This window comes from Pogoniulus pusillus, chromosome Z (assembly GCF_015220805.1).
Source record: "Pogoniulus pusillus isolate bPogPus1 chromosome Z, bPogPus1.pri, whole genome shotgun sequence".
NCBI lineage: Eukaryota > Metazoa > Chordata > Aves > Piciformes > Lybiidae > Pogoniulus > Pogoniulus pusillus.
Window position 1 is genome coordinate 64,941,178 of NC_087309.1, and position 15,358 is coordinate 64,956,535.

Below are 15,358 nucleotides of genomic sequence, written 5' to 3' on the forward strand. Positions count from 1 at the left end.
GAGCCATTTAACACTAAGTCGTATGCACAGTAAGATTTCTAATGAGCATACATGTGAATGTTTGAAATTTTACATTCTTCATTTGGCTTGTGCAAAGCTGGCCACCTGACAGACTTTAAAGTTCCACTGGTGATGTCTACTGGGAATGAAAGTGCAAATGCTAAGATAAGCCAGTGTCAGAAAGTCATGAACTTCTTCCATCTTGCATGTTGAAAGAACTATTTTCATAGTAACATTTTTATTATATCCTTATGAATATACCTGGAAAATGCTGCTTTCAAATTATAGGACCTTAAGCACTACACATAATACTCAGATCTGACAACAGGTAATGGAATTAAATGTGCAAACCAAAGCATTCAAAAGCAAGGAAGCACTGACTAATGACAGTGCCTGTGGAAGATTAGTCCAGCCACACTGTCAGTGCATAATGTGGTATCATTTAACTTACCATATCAGACACTAAGTTTTTGATAGGTAAAGACTTGCTTGAGAGTGACAGTTTCAAAGAATTTGGATCTTTCACTTTTGCTTGTTTATTTTGGAACAAGTTCCAAAACAGCATGCATCATGTTTTGCTGTAAACAGGTCACTAAAAGCAGCTGCAGGCACATCACTGTTAGGGATGTGGAAAGGAATCAGCATGTATGAATAAGTGGCAACAGCATGCATTTAGACAGCAGCATCCTAGACTTGATTTGTACTTTGTCTCTTAGCTGACAATGGAGCCTGGGGAACTCCAAGTAACTTTAGGCCAGGTAACGTTTTTCTTATGTGTCTGTTCATACTGAGCACAGTAAGAGAACTCAGCCTCAGGCACACAGGAAAATATGAAGATTTGGTGTTGTTTTATTAAGCCATGGTGCAAGGGATAATACTGTTTGGACTTGTTGCTGTACTTCTCATGTTAAAAAAGCAAAACACCTGCATTTTCCTCTCCTTACATTCTTCTGAAGAAGGTTTTTGCCAAGGATGAAGTTATTCTACAATACTTCTATGAATAGAAAATGGAAAATTATAAATGTATTTAATTCCAATGTTTTGTGCCTGTTAACATGCTTAACATTCACTATGGTAAAAATTAATTCATGGCTATAGGATAAAAAAAAAAACATCTTTGCTTCTCTGGCCAAGATTTAAACTATGACAAAACACCTGCAAGAGCTGCTGAGCTCCACATTTTAAAATCAGTATTTATACAGGGCTTTCACTGGAAACAAAAGTTCTGTCTCCATCATACAGTATGGTAAGACACTGGAATAGGGTGCCCATGGAAGTTGCAGATGACCCCTCCCTGAAGGTGTTCTGGGCCAGGCTGGATGAGGCCTGCAGCAATTCAGCTGCAGGACCTAGTGGAGGGTGTCCCTGTCACAGAACTGCAGAGCCATCGAATCACAGAACCATTAAAATTACCAAAGACATTGAGGATCAAGTTCAACCATCACCAACAACACCAAGCCCAATAAATCACATCCCCAAGTCCCATGTCTACACCTTTTTTTCACCTCTCCAGTGATGGTGACTGCACCACCTCCCTAGGCGGCTAGTGAGGGTCCCTTCAGGGTCCCTTCCATTCTGTGAACATGTGAATATGAGTTCCAGTCCTTTCTCCACTTTTGCTGTGCATGTCACTGAAAATGTGCATTCATACTTAACTGAAGTCTGTGGCTAGGAAAATTAAATCTGTGAACAGAATGAAACACTCTCCTGAACTGAGAGGTGGCATGCAACAATGCAAACTTGTTTAAGCTGTTGTTCTACCTGTTTTGATTTTAATTCCGAAACCAGTGCTCTTTAAAAACTGCAAAATTGAAGCAATGGCCAGGAATTACAGAGAATTTGCAGGCCAACAGTCAGCTAGACCTACAGATACTCAGAACTGCTTGATACACAATGCTTTGCAATGCCTGGTTTCTCAGAGTGACCTATGGCAAACCTTTTACTTCAAAGCGCATAACAGCGCAACGCAAAATTAAGCTGTAGAAATAATTGTGACTAACATCAGTTTGCTGCCATCTTCTGGTAAAAAGTTGGAACGTTAAATAAGCACAAAGCAAATCAGTTCTTGCTTGCCCTCATCATCTTCATCTTTTATCTCACAGTATGGCAATGTGATATTAATTATGCAGTAATAAGAATGTTTTTCACAAAATCCATTTCACTGACCCTTTACCATCTCTGCAATAACCTGGATAGTGACTGACAAAGGAACAAAGTGGCTTCAGCGTTTAGTAGCTATTTTTTCACTAGGAAAAAAATACATCAATCCAGAAACTATACCGTATGTGTCCCCAGCCATCTCTATAAATATGAGGGACAAAACAACTCAAGTCTCAAAAGTCAGAATTTGACTCTAAATAGACAAAACAAAGTGATGTTAACCAAGCTAGAAGTAAAAGAGTATAAACACTCCCCTTAGTTCTTTCATCAGTTAGTCTTGACTCTTGCCTGCTCATTTCAAGGGTGTGCAGCTAGCAAAAAATCCTCGGAGTGATATATCCTGGGACAGAAAGAGCCAGTACATGATGATTTAAAAAAGAGATACACAAACTCAAATCGCTTGATACCTTATTCAGAATGACAAGCAGCAAACGCTTTAGCACAAGATATTCAAACTAAAGGAAGAGATAAAGAATAGAGCTAAGAAAATTATTTTAAGCATACTTGATATTAATTTCAATATTTAGAATATCTGGCAGAAAGATGACGATAACTTGCAACTTTTTAGCCCGTTTGATCCAATTATAACTAGCTCTTGGTGAACTGAGGCTGATTCACTTGAAAAACTGTAATTGAGAAAGCCATCCTCAAACATGTAGATGAACTTACAGTAAAATTATTCAGATGGCAGCACTGCCACAGTTCAACAGAGTGCCAAACACTGCTAGGGACACAATACGCCAGTCTGCAAGTCTCTCTGGCAGATCGAGCAACAAAAACACCCACAGAATTTGCATAATGCTTCACAAGCCTGAAAAAAAAACCCACAGTGTTCATGTGCAGTACAGTCATTCCTTTCCTTAAAGAACAGAAAGTACAGACCTCCTGGTGCAATAAAGCAGAAATTTCACCATAGTCTGAAACACAGACATTCTAGGAAGGATATAAAAAATTAACTGAACATCACAAATTGCCAGCCAACTTCAGAAACCAAACATTAGTATCTATCTTCAAAGCCCTGCCAAAGTGTAATGATCTGTGCCATTGTAATGCTGGCACAAACTGTAATAGACATATGTTTTCCATCAGAAGGTACTGATGGAAAGAATCCATGAAAATACACCCATTTTTAGGTAAATTAACAGAACTGTTCAGGGCCACAGTGAATCTCTTGCTGTGCAATCACAGCCTGTTTGGGCCTAATGGGAGACCATACATGGGGAGAAAATAAGTACTGGGGTTTTGTAGTTTAGTTTGGCTGGTGTTGGGGTAGGCCTGATAGGCCCAAAATAGGCTTATACATGTCCTGCCTTGCCTAGGCATGTTTTTCTGCTCCACCAGAGAGGCAAGCACAGGAAACAGACACAAAACCTGAAGCCATAGAGTCTAGCCTACCCAGGGTCCTGTGGTGTAAGGTATGCACACTTAGCTTGTCCCTGTCTAGTGCAAGGCCTGTGCTTTTCCCAAATTAGGGAAAAGTGAGCCTGTGGCTTTGCCTAATATGGTATAGTTTGGCTAACTGCCATCCTGATTGGCTATTCTTGTGTCCAAAGGGCAATTAATCTCGGCCCACATTGATAAAAGGAGATAGGCAGGTGAACAACCTGCTTTTGCTTCCCTGCTTTGCTTCCCTGCTCCTTGCTGTGCTCTCTCTGCTGTGCCCAGCCCTGCTGCTATTGCACACTGCCTGGTAAGCTCCACTGCCGCGAGTTACCAGGAGCAGACCCTGGATGCCTGCAAGCGATCAGCCTGTGTGGCCAGTGTGGCACAGCGCTAAGACTGCACGACATCCTGCACGACATCCTGCCTTCTGCATCTGAAGGTCCTGCCTAGAATTCCTGGACACATATACATAGATCATCCAGAAGAAGACAGGAGAACAAGGTCAGAGATTGTCTGTGTCCTTTCCCCAGAAGCTGGGAAGATTCAAGCCTCAACATCCAACAAGACAGGATCCCCTGAAAGCATTTGGGCACTGTCTGGACTGTGGCTAACCCCCGCGAGGGTAATAATAATAACAATAATAATCTGTGAGTAAATGCTCAATGCCTCTTTGTAATTCTCTACTGCCTTCTGCCATAGAGCAGAAAGAGCTCCTTGAGCCCAGCTGCTGGGCAAACAGCGTATTTGGCCACAATCAGCATTTGACTGCAGGAACAATCTCTTCCAGTTCAATTAATGTTTATATACTTTGCTGGTTATATTAGATGTAGATATTATCCATAGAATGTTTCCACGACCATGTAAGAACCAAAATACTATTAAAACTAGTGGTCAGGGGTGGCGAGAGTTCTGAGTAGCAAAATTAATAAACAATATTAGTTTTGGAAAATATCGTCTCACATCGATTAATTTCACCTCCACAACAGCTGGGGAAAAGGTTTCAGGGGAATTCTCCTATATCTATATTAAGTGCTAAGGATTCACACATTGTTTTTTCCTGTACACCTTTAAATACAATTTCTGTATTCCTCTCAAACAAGAGCAAAATTTATTTCTGCCCACTCTTTAAGCTAACTCAAGCTGTCTTCAAATTTTCCATTTTTAGCAGTTCAGAGTTTTACTGCTTATTTCAGTTCTGGCACTTCATGCTCAAACAATGCCATGTTGTATATTCTGAAAGAAGTTACATCAGAAAACGTGACATCAAAAAAACTCTCTTCTTAACACATTACAATTGCATTGTAAATCATTTTGCTCTCTCACCTACGCAATGAGGGAATAAAATACTGCCAAAGCATTAAACTAGGTTCTTGTTAAAGTTAGGACTTTCTATCTGTTAGCGTTCCTCACTATTTTGAGAAGAATGGTTTTATTAAATACTTACTGGTACTGACTTCTAAACCTGCTAGGTAGCAGGAAGAGGTCTTAGAGACAGACACTGAGTAAAACTTACTCTTCTGATCAGCATCACCAGAGACATTTCTTCCTACTGCAGAAAATCTGGCTGAAAAGTAAGATAGCACAGATGCCCAAGCCCCAGGAAATTATTCTTGGCTCACATCAATGGTTTGCATCTTTCTTCAAGATCAACAACTTTGATTTGCAGGAACCAGCTGTTCATTCTCCCTAAGTACCCAATTATATTGAAAAGTGAGAGCAGGACTTCTGAATTTCAGTATCAGCTCTGATTTTTACTGGTACAAACAGCTTCCAGCAGTTCCAGGTCCCTGAGGCCAGTGGGAAAGAACGGGACAAGGAACACTTATGCTTAGTGGAAGAAAAGCAGGTGGTAAAACAAACAGCATACTGGAGTCTATGGAGCACCCACAGTCACAGAGGGACTTGGCCTGTGTCTGGGGCCATGCTCTTTATCACTGAAAGGCTGCAGCAATCGAGAGGCAATTCCTTAAGGCTGGGGAAAAAATAAATGTGCCTCCTGTCTTCAAGAAAGCCAACAGAGAGGATTTGGGGAACTACAGTCCAGATAGCCTCTTTTCTTGGAAAATGACAGAGTAAATAATTCTAGAAAACCAGTTTTGGACACTGGCTGTCTGAAAAGCTGGAGGATGTCATTAGGAGAGGTCAGCATAGATTTATGTTGGGGAAATGATGCTTAAACCAAGTTGAAACCCTTCTACAACAATGGGCCTGGTAGATGAGAGGAGAGAAGTAGGTGTTGCTTATCTTGAATTTGGTAAGGCTTTTGACACATTTTCTTATAACATTCTCATTGACAAATTGATGGAGGCATGCATTAATGCTCTGGGTTTGTGTCTGGTGGGGTTTTGATAGTGGAGGAGGGAGCTACTGGTCTGGCCCCTGCAAGAAGCTTCCAAAAACTCCCATGGCTCCAAGTCAGATTCACTTCTGTTCAAGGCTGGGGCAATCAGCAGCTCCACAATAACATATTAAAGAAGAGCAAACCTGTTGTGAAGGTTCTTCTGTCGGGGAGGAAGACCTTAATTTTTGGAGATGAGTGAGACACAAAAGAGAGGTACAACCACATGGACACTGAGGTCAGTGAGGAAGGGATGAGATGCATGTCAGAGCACCTCATTCCCTTTCGGCTGGTGGTGAGATAGTGTGCTAAGCCCCCACAGCCCCTACAGATCAATGATAGAGTAAAATCAATCTCCAGGAATGGAGGACCTCACAATGTAGCAAAGGCTTGCTCCCTGAAACAAGGCTGTAACTCTTAGCGAAGACCATAATAGAGCAGTCCATGAGTGAGAAGATTGAAGCCTGTAAAAGGAACAAGTGCTGATGGGAGGAATTTGTGGAGAACTGTCTCACATGGGAGGAGCACCATATTGAAGAGGAAGGTTGAAGGTCTTGTCCCTGAGGAAGAAGAAGAAGAAGAAACCAGGAATAGACATGGACTGACCACAGTCTCCATCACCTGTCCTGCTGTGCCACTATGGGAAAATAAGTAGAAGAGCTGAGCCTGGAAAGAAGGGAGTGGTGGATCAGGTTGTATTTATCATTGTCATACTCTGATTTGGTTGATGAACTAGTGATTCTATTTAAATTAATTGATTTATTCTTCCCCAAGTCAAGTCTGTAATTTTGATTTGACTATGAATTGGTGAGAGAGCCTTCCCTGCTCTATGTCTTGACCATCAATCCTTCTGTTGTATTTTCTATCCCCCATCTCACCAGAGGAGGACAGGAGTGAGCTGCACGGTGTTTTGTTATCAAACAGGTAGATTTAAACCACAACAGCTAGGTAAGTGAACAGTGAGGTTCATGCCTGAGCTGCTGGACATAAAGGGTTGTGATCAGTGGCACAAAGTTCAGCCAGAAGGCAGAAAGAGCTGTGTGTTCCAGAGCTGGATAATGAAGTTTGTGCTACTAAATACCTTTATGAATGACCCAAGTATGGCACCATCAGCAGCTGATACAAAGAGGGAGAAGTGGTTGATAGACCAGCTCAACAAGGTGAAAAAATGGGTCAACAGGAATGTCATAAAACTCAACAAAAGGAAATGCATGCTCCTACATTTGGAGCAATACAAACCGATGTTTAACCAGCTGGGGACTAGTTTGTCTAAAAGGGCTGTGGAGGCCCTGGTAGACAAACTGGCCAAGAGGCAGCAACAAGCCTGATGGCAAAGGCCAGTGGCAGTATGGATTGCATTGAACAGAGCATTGACAGCCCAACAAGGGAAGTTATCCTTCCTCTACTCATCACTAAAGAAGAGGCATCTGAATGCTCTCAGGTCTGGATTTCTCAGATGTGGACATACTGGAGCAAGGGTCCACAAGGATGTTAAAGGACTAGAACACCTTTCATATGAAGAGAGAGGGCTCAGAGAGATCTTACCAACATGTATAACTAACTGGTGGGGCCAGGCATAGAGAGTTAGGATGTGGTGCCTATTGAAAGAACAGGTATACATTCCTCAGAAGTAATCTAAAACTCTTGCCACACCTCCACCTGATGAAAACATAGATGGTACCTATGCCCTGCTCTTGACAATGATTTCTTTGTTCTACATATAGTTTATTTTCTACCAGTTTGAGCTGAGGGAATGTTTTGCAGAAGGATGAGAACACTGCACCGACTCACTAAGAATTAAGTATATTAAAAGACCTCTTTTTTTTCTCTCCTATCTTTGAAGTCTCTTCTTCTATTACTTAACATGAAATATAAATGTTCACTGTGTTCAGTAACGTCATAGGAATGCAGAAAATATTTCTAAACCTTGCGTTTGATTTCCCCACTCACCCCTAGAATGATTTAAATATTAATATTTGACTCAGTGACATACAGCAAGTGGAAATACATCAATTAATATTAGTACTGTAAAAACTTAGTGCAATAACACCATCTAATGAGCTGATGTCATGATTAGATCAGTCCAAATGCTACCTTTTCCCAACTGAATATGTTTTGTAAACCACTCTGTATTTCCTATGAATACTATGTGGGAAGAGAAGGGAACAGAAAAAGGGGTTTAAAAAATCATCTTGAATAAACAAAGGGTATCTGTTCTTGCAATGCTGAAATACTGTAAGGTCTATAACATGGGATTAATTATATTGTACTTCACTCAATGGATTGAGCTGGTAACAGGTAATTGTAATAGGTAGCAATGTCTGAAAGTAATAGGTAGGAAATTTCTAGTCACTATTAAGAGGACTAGAAGAGCTGAAATCAAGGAATTTAGATTCTCCAGAATAAAATTTAGAATTATGAATTTATTTTTTTCTTAATCAATTCTGTTCTTCAGTAGAAATAAAGAAATTTGTTGTTAGGGTTGTAACAACTGTTTTGCATGGAATCCAACTCTGGACTTCACTAGAGCTGTTTCTAGATGTGTGTTTGTTGGTTTGTAAATGTACTATTTCCAATAGAGTGAAAATTATGAAGCCTTAAGTATCCTTAGTATCTGCTAAAAAAAAAAATACTCATTTGTGGATTTTGTTTGTTTGTTTGTTTGTTTGTTTTGTTTGTCGGGGGAGAGTTAAAGTTAAGCCCAGAATTTATTACAAGAAAAAACAAAATCAAAACAAACAAAACAAAACAAAACAAAACAAAAAACCACCAGAGCTCTATAACAAGAAATTAACTCAGTTTTGGATCAATTTTTCCTAAGTTTTGACTCAATTTTTCCTAAGTTTTGCAATGTATGGGCTGTGTGAAAACTAACACTCCACACTATGAAAATGATAACACAAACTTCTGAAATGAAAAGTGATCCTACAAGTTCTAAGAATTCCCATCTTGGGAGACTTCCAGAGTTCAACATTTCCAGGCTATATTTCCACTGAGTCAAGCTACGGAAGTTTCACTGCTTTCCACTTCATTGCACTTAATTTACAGGATCTGTCTTTTGAAGATATTTCCATTCTGACACAAACACATTCAAACAGGTTTCAAGACAAAACTCTTGGTAACTCCCATTAAAACTAGTTGTCACTGCAGCCACTCTGCACAGCACCTAAGTGTTTTATTTCACTCTATTCCCAAGAGCTACAGGAGGCAATAACAACTTCAGGAATGGACTTCAGCATATGAAGATGTGGATGAGAACACTCTACAATATACACAGATTCACTTTCTTTTAAAAAAAAATGAAGTTGCATTCCAGCAGCCAACTCACTGTCCAAAAAAACCCTACTAAAAGTAAAATGGGAAGCTCTTCTGCACTGGAAGATAACACAGAATCAGAGAATCTGATTCTTGTAGCCACTGCTACAAAAACAGTTTGCACTGCTGCCCTAATATACTGGAACTCTTGTACCTCTGCCCATCCCGTCATCATCATATACACACACAAACATCACCCATGAATGAAAGAAACTTGGTGTGAATTTGCCTCGCAAGGGGCAGAAGGCCCAAGTCCCTGACCATTCTCATGCACTCCTATGATTACTAAGTCCATCAATATTCCTTGCCTATGTGCTATCACATGGTATTCCATCCCCTGCCTCCACTGAGGTGGCAGACCGAAGGACCTCACTAGCACATTATACGACAGAGACTGATTTGTCACCCCTAGTTTTATCTCCAGCAAGCCTGGGGTTTATTCCCCTTCCACTTTCAACTCTAATTTAAATCTCTTTTGACGAGCCCTGGCAACTTGTGTGCAGACCCTTTTTGCCCCTTTGGGACACATGTTCTGTTGCCAGCAGGCCTGGTGGTGTGTAAGTAGAACCCTAATTGAAACCCCTAAAGTTTTGACAGTGACAATGGGCTCAGAGCTAGCTGTTGATCTGCTGTTTCTATTTCCTCCTTCATTATTCCCTGATAGGGATAGAGGACAACACTACTTGCACTCTCTTTCTCCCTTAATCTTTTCCTTCAGAAAGAGAGTTACCTATGACAATGATCTATTTTTTACTTGGTTTGGTAGTCATTTTTGCTGCAAGACATCATAGGCCTACTTAACTTTGACAACACTTCTAGGCTAGAGAAATCATTATTCTCATTGTTGTTAAGTTCCACTTATGGAGGGTATGATGGTGCCCACTATGCAAGGAGGATCCAAAGTGACCTTATTGTGGCCTTTCAGTATCTGAAGAGGGCCTACCAAAAAGCTGGATAGGGACTTTTTAGGATATCAGGTAGTGGCAGGACTAGGGGGAATGGAGCGAAGCTGGAGGTGGGTGGATTCACCCAGCTCCACCTGGGGAAGGATGCTGAGCTGGTTGAGAGTGTACGGGTTAAAATTAAAGGGGAGAGTGATGTTACAGTAGGGGTCTGCTACAGGCCACCTAACCAGCAGGACCAAACAGATGAGGCCCTTCAAGGGAAATAGAAGCAGCTTCCACATCACAAGCCCTGGTCCTCATGGGGGATTTCAACCACCCTGACATCTGCTGGAGGGACAACAGAGCAAGGCATCGGCAATCCAGGATGCTCCCGGATTGCATAGATGACAACTTCCTCTTCCACATGGTAGAGGAACCAACAACAAAAGGTGCTATGCTGGACCTTGTTCTCACCAACAGGGAAGGGCTGGTGACTGACATGAGGCTCAGGGACAGCCTTGGCTGCAGTGACCATGATGCACTTGAATTTAAGATCCTCAGGGCAACCAGGAGGAGGTATTTCAAGCTTATGACCCTAGACTTTAGGCATGCAGACTTTGATCACTTCAGGAATCTGCTGGCCAAAGTATAATGGGATGAAGCCCCAGAGGGGCTCAGGACAGCTGGTTAGTATTCTAGGATCACCTCCTCTGTGCACAGGAACACTGCATACCAACAAAGAGGAAAGCAGAGAAGAATGTTAGGAGGCCTGCAGGGCTGAGCAAGGAGCTCCTGGACAGGCTGTCACACAAAAAGAAACTCTACAAGGAGTGGAAGAAAGGACAGCTGGAATGGGGGTATATAAGGAAGCTGCCTCAGCAGCTAGAGATCTGGTTAGGAAAGCCAAGGCAGAGTTTGAATTGAATCTAGCCAGGGAGGTCAAAGGGAACACCAAGAATTTCTACAGGTATATTAATGGCAAAAAGAAGGCTAGGGAAGGTGTGGGCCCCCTCAGAAAGGTAACAGGTGAAATGGTCACAAGTGGCATGGGAAAGGCTGAGCTTCTCAATGACTTCTTTACCTCAGACTTCACTGCAAAGGCCTCCAGCCACACTCCTGGGGCCATGGAAGATAATGGCAGAGACTAGAAGGAAGAGCTGCCCACCGTAAGTGAAGATCAAGTTCGTGATCACCTAAAGAACCTGAAAGTGTTCAAGTCCATGGGACCTGATGGGATACCGCCACAGGTGCTGAGAGAACTGGCAGAGGAGGTTGCTAAACCCCTCTCTATTCCATTCCAAAAGTCATGGCAGTCTGGTGAAGTTCCCACTGACCAGAAAAAGGGAAACATAACTCCCATTTTCAAAAAGGGTAGGAAGGAGGAGCCAGGGAACTCCAGGCCAGTCAGTCTCTGGGCACCTCTGTGCACAGTAAGATCATGGAGCAGATCCTCCTGGAGGCACTACTGAGACAGAAAAATAGTGAAGAGGTGATTGTGTACAATCAGCATGGCTTTACCAAGGGCAAATCCTGCCTAACAAACCTGGTGGCCTTCTACAAACAGGTCACAACATTAATAGATGAGGGCCAAGCAACTGATGTCATTTACCCAGACCTGAGCAAGGCCTCTGACACTGTCCCACACCACATCTTGGTCTCCAAGCTGGTGGCAGATGGGTTTGAAGGGTAGACCATGAGATGGATAAAGAACTGGCCTGAAGGCTGCACCCAAAGAGTGGCTGTCAATGGGTCCATGTCCAGGTGGAGGCCAGTGACAAGTGGAGTCCCTCAGGGATCAGTCTTGGGACCAGTCTTGTTCAACATCTTTGTCAGAGACATGGACAGAGGCATTGAGTGAACCCAAGATGACACCAAGCTGTGTGGTGCAGCAGACACACTGGAGGGCAGGGATGCCATCCAGAGGGACCTGGACAGGCTGGAGAGGTGGGCACAAGCCAACCTCAGGAGGTTCAACAAGACCAAGTGCAGTGTCCTGCATCTGGGCCAGAGTAATCCCAAGCACAAATCCAGGCTGGGCAGTGACTGGCTGTAGAGCAGCCCTGAGGAGAGGGACTTGTGGGTGCTGGTGGATGAGAAGCTCAGCATGAGCCAGCAGTATGCTCTTGCAGCCCAAAAAGCCAAGCAGAGCCTGGGCTGCATCAGGAGAAGTGTGGCCAGCAGGTCGAGGGAGGTGATTCTCTGCCTCTGCTCCATTCTGGTGAGACCCCACCTGGAGTACTGTATCCAATTCTGGAGCCCCCATTACAAGAAGGATGTCGAAGTGCTGGAGCATGTCCAGAGAAGGGCCACTGGGATGATCAGAGGGCTGAAGCACCTCTCCTGTGAGGACAGACTGGAAGAGTTGGGGCTGTTCAGTCTGGAGAAGAGGAGGCTCCCAGTTGACCTTCCTGTGGCCTTTCAGCATCTGAAGGGGGCCTACAAGAAAGCTGGGGAAGGACTTTATCAGGACATCAGGGAGTGACAGGACTAGGGGGAATGGAGCAAAGCTGGAGATGGGTAGGCTGGATGTGAGGAGGAAGTTCTTCACCATGAGAGTGGTGAGAGCCTGGAATAGGTTGCCCAGGGAGGTGTTTAAGGCCAGGCTGGCTGGCCCTCTGGCCAGCCTGATCTAGGGTAGGGTGTTCTTGCCCATGGCAAGGAGGTTGGAACTAGATGATCCTTGTGATCCCTTCCAACCCTGACTGATTCTATGATTCTATCCTATGAAAGTGGGAGCTGTTGCTAGGGGATGCATCTGCTGCATTGGGTAGGAACTTCTTGTCATTGTCCACTCACCTTCTGTCCAGTATCTTGGTCAGATAGAAATAAGAAAGGGAATCCTGTGTTATATGTTGTCCAGCTGCTGGACTCAGGGAAGGCATGGCATGACTCCTGTTACCAATCTCTTTCTCACATTCACTGATGCTTCTCAACCTACTCAGTGCTTGTAGAGCTCTGTTTTTGAGCAAAGTTCCTCTACCTGAGCACATCTCAAATAAGTGTGATCACTCGTACCATCCTATACCAGTACTTGATTGCAAGCAGTAAAAATCCCTAAGGTACACAGGTATAACATTTCTGCTTTTCTATATAGCACTTGAAGTGATGCTGAGTCTTCATGGGAAACTCAGAATTCCTAGCTGTCACTTCTTAATCTCTGACTGTCAGTGTAGTAGCAACCCAAAATTAAGTTTAATTTTTAAGACAGACTGTGATCAAGGTATTATCTATATCCATTTATTTCACTATCCTACCAGCTCATCTAGCATCTGAAAGATTACTTCAAGTCTCAAAGACACACTAAATACTTGAGTAGCCTATTTGGCTAGAACAAGAGGATTCTTCTCAATATAAATCTTAATGCCACATGTTTAGGTCTTTGACAGCACCATCTCCTAATAATAATCAAGTCACTCTCACTTCTCTATGGAACATATTTCCCAAGTATAAATACCAATTAAAAACCAAAAAAAAAGACAACATACAGGAGTAAAGGAGGAAGGAGATGCACTTAAAACATATTTTCTTTTGTAAATTGTGAGTACTCAAAACTTATAATCTTGTTGCCAACATTTCAATTGGTTTTCTTTTTGAAGGATGTATGCTCACTACTCCAATAAAAACCAACAATGTATACCAGCCTGATATAATCTAGGTGGGGAATTTAGTCAGGCTTGTGAACACAAAGAAAGTCCTTCTAGAGGCAGTGATTAGCTTTAGGCTGTTCTCCTGTGTTTGCAGGTTCAGAATGAAACTATTATTTTGGGGAAAAAAGGTACTTCAGATTCATACAGATTACACACCTCAGCTTGCTTTAAAGCTGATAATTAGAAAGGTAGTTTAAAAAAATAGAATTCCCACCTAGTTTATACCAGGCTGGTACTTTTAGTTCTCTCTTGCATTGGCAAAGATCTACTCCTGTTTTCCAAAATTTGATGTTTGCTGTGCTGGTTTGAGGCTAATTTTTACTGAAAGAATTTAAATCCTTAGCTGTGAAAAGAAAAAAAAAACAACAGTCATCTATATCCCTCAGTTTTCTGCTGAGAAATGTGACTAGTCAAAATACAGCTAAGACGGGCACTTCTCACATACTTCTTGGCTCATTTCTGGCTGTGCCTTCTTTCTGGTGGTCTGGTCTTTGCTGACTCTGCCTTTCACTCTCTAATCCACCTAACCCTTTTTTCTCTAACCTCCCTGTCATCTTTTTTTTTACATCTCACCTCAGATCTCCAGATTTATCACATGAGATATATGTGGGTTGATCTGGTTATTTCTGAAGGGGGGAAGGAGGGAATGTTATTTCTGAAGAGGGAGGGGGAAGGGGGTTTGGGTTGGTGTGATGGTTTGGGTGTTCCCTGCCCACCTCACACTTTGGAAATCACCCAGATTAGACTCAGACAGCTCTGGAAATTAAGTGAAGCTTATTATTTACAGCTTAGCACAATATACAAGCAGATACTTACAGTATATGCAGTTATATACAGAAATATACAAGGTAAAAGGTAATACAGAAACACAACTCCCCTCCCAGAAACCTGAGTTCACAGGAGGGGCTCCCAACGGCCCCTTTACCTTCCCCCTACCCCTCTCAACCTTACCCCAGTCCCAAGGAAGAATGGACGTTTGGCCAGGGGGTTAGGATGCAAAGTGGATTAATCAGAGAAACGGAGAGTGAGGTTAGAGAAAGAGATGCAGCTCGGAGCTCCCCAGCAGTAGTTGTGCCTTATCTAAACTGATTCTTGTTCTTACACATCTCATCAAGCCTATGAGGGAAGTAGACACCACCATTGTTTTCCATTCACAGCCTGTAATCTAGTCCTTCTCACCAAAACATTCTAGCTAGCTTCAAACTAGCAGAGTTTGGAGCCCTCCTGGGAACTTTGATTGTTTCTGGAAAGGGTATAGTTTCTTTGTTAATTTGTATGTAGCTGTATATATTTGTGTATATATATGCTTGTGCTAAGCTGTGAATATAGTTTCATTCTTTAACTTCCAGCCATCTTAAGTCTAGTCTGGGTGATTTTCTTAAGTGTGGAGGGGCAGGTAACTCCCAAACCATCACGTTTGCAAAGGAAGCACCACTTGGTATCACATTAAAACACTCATTCAAAAGCAAGCTTGTGGCCAAAAAGTGGAAAGTTCTCAAGATATGTAACCCATATCCATCTGTTTACTCCTATGGAAAAAGAAAAAAAAAAAAAAAGAGGGACCATCTGGTTGAACAGGCAGAATAGGTACTTCTTCTTTCTTAAAGCTTCCAAAGTACTGCAAGATACCT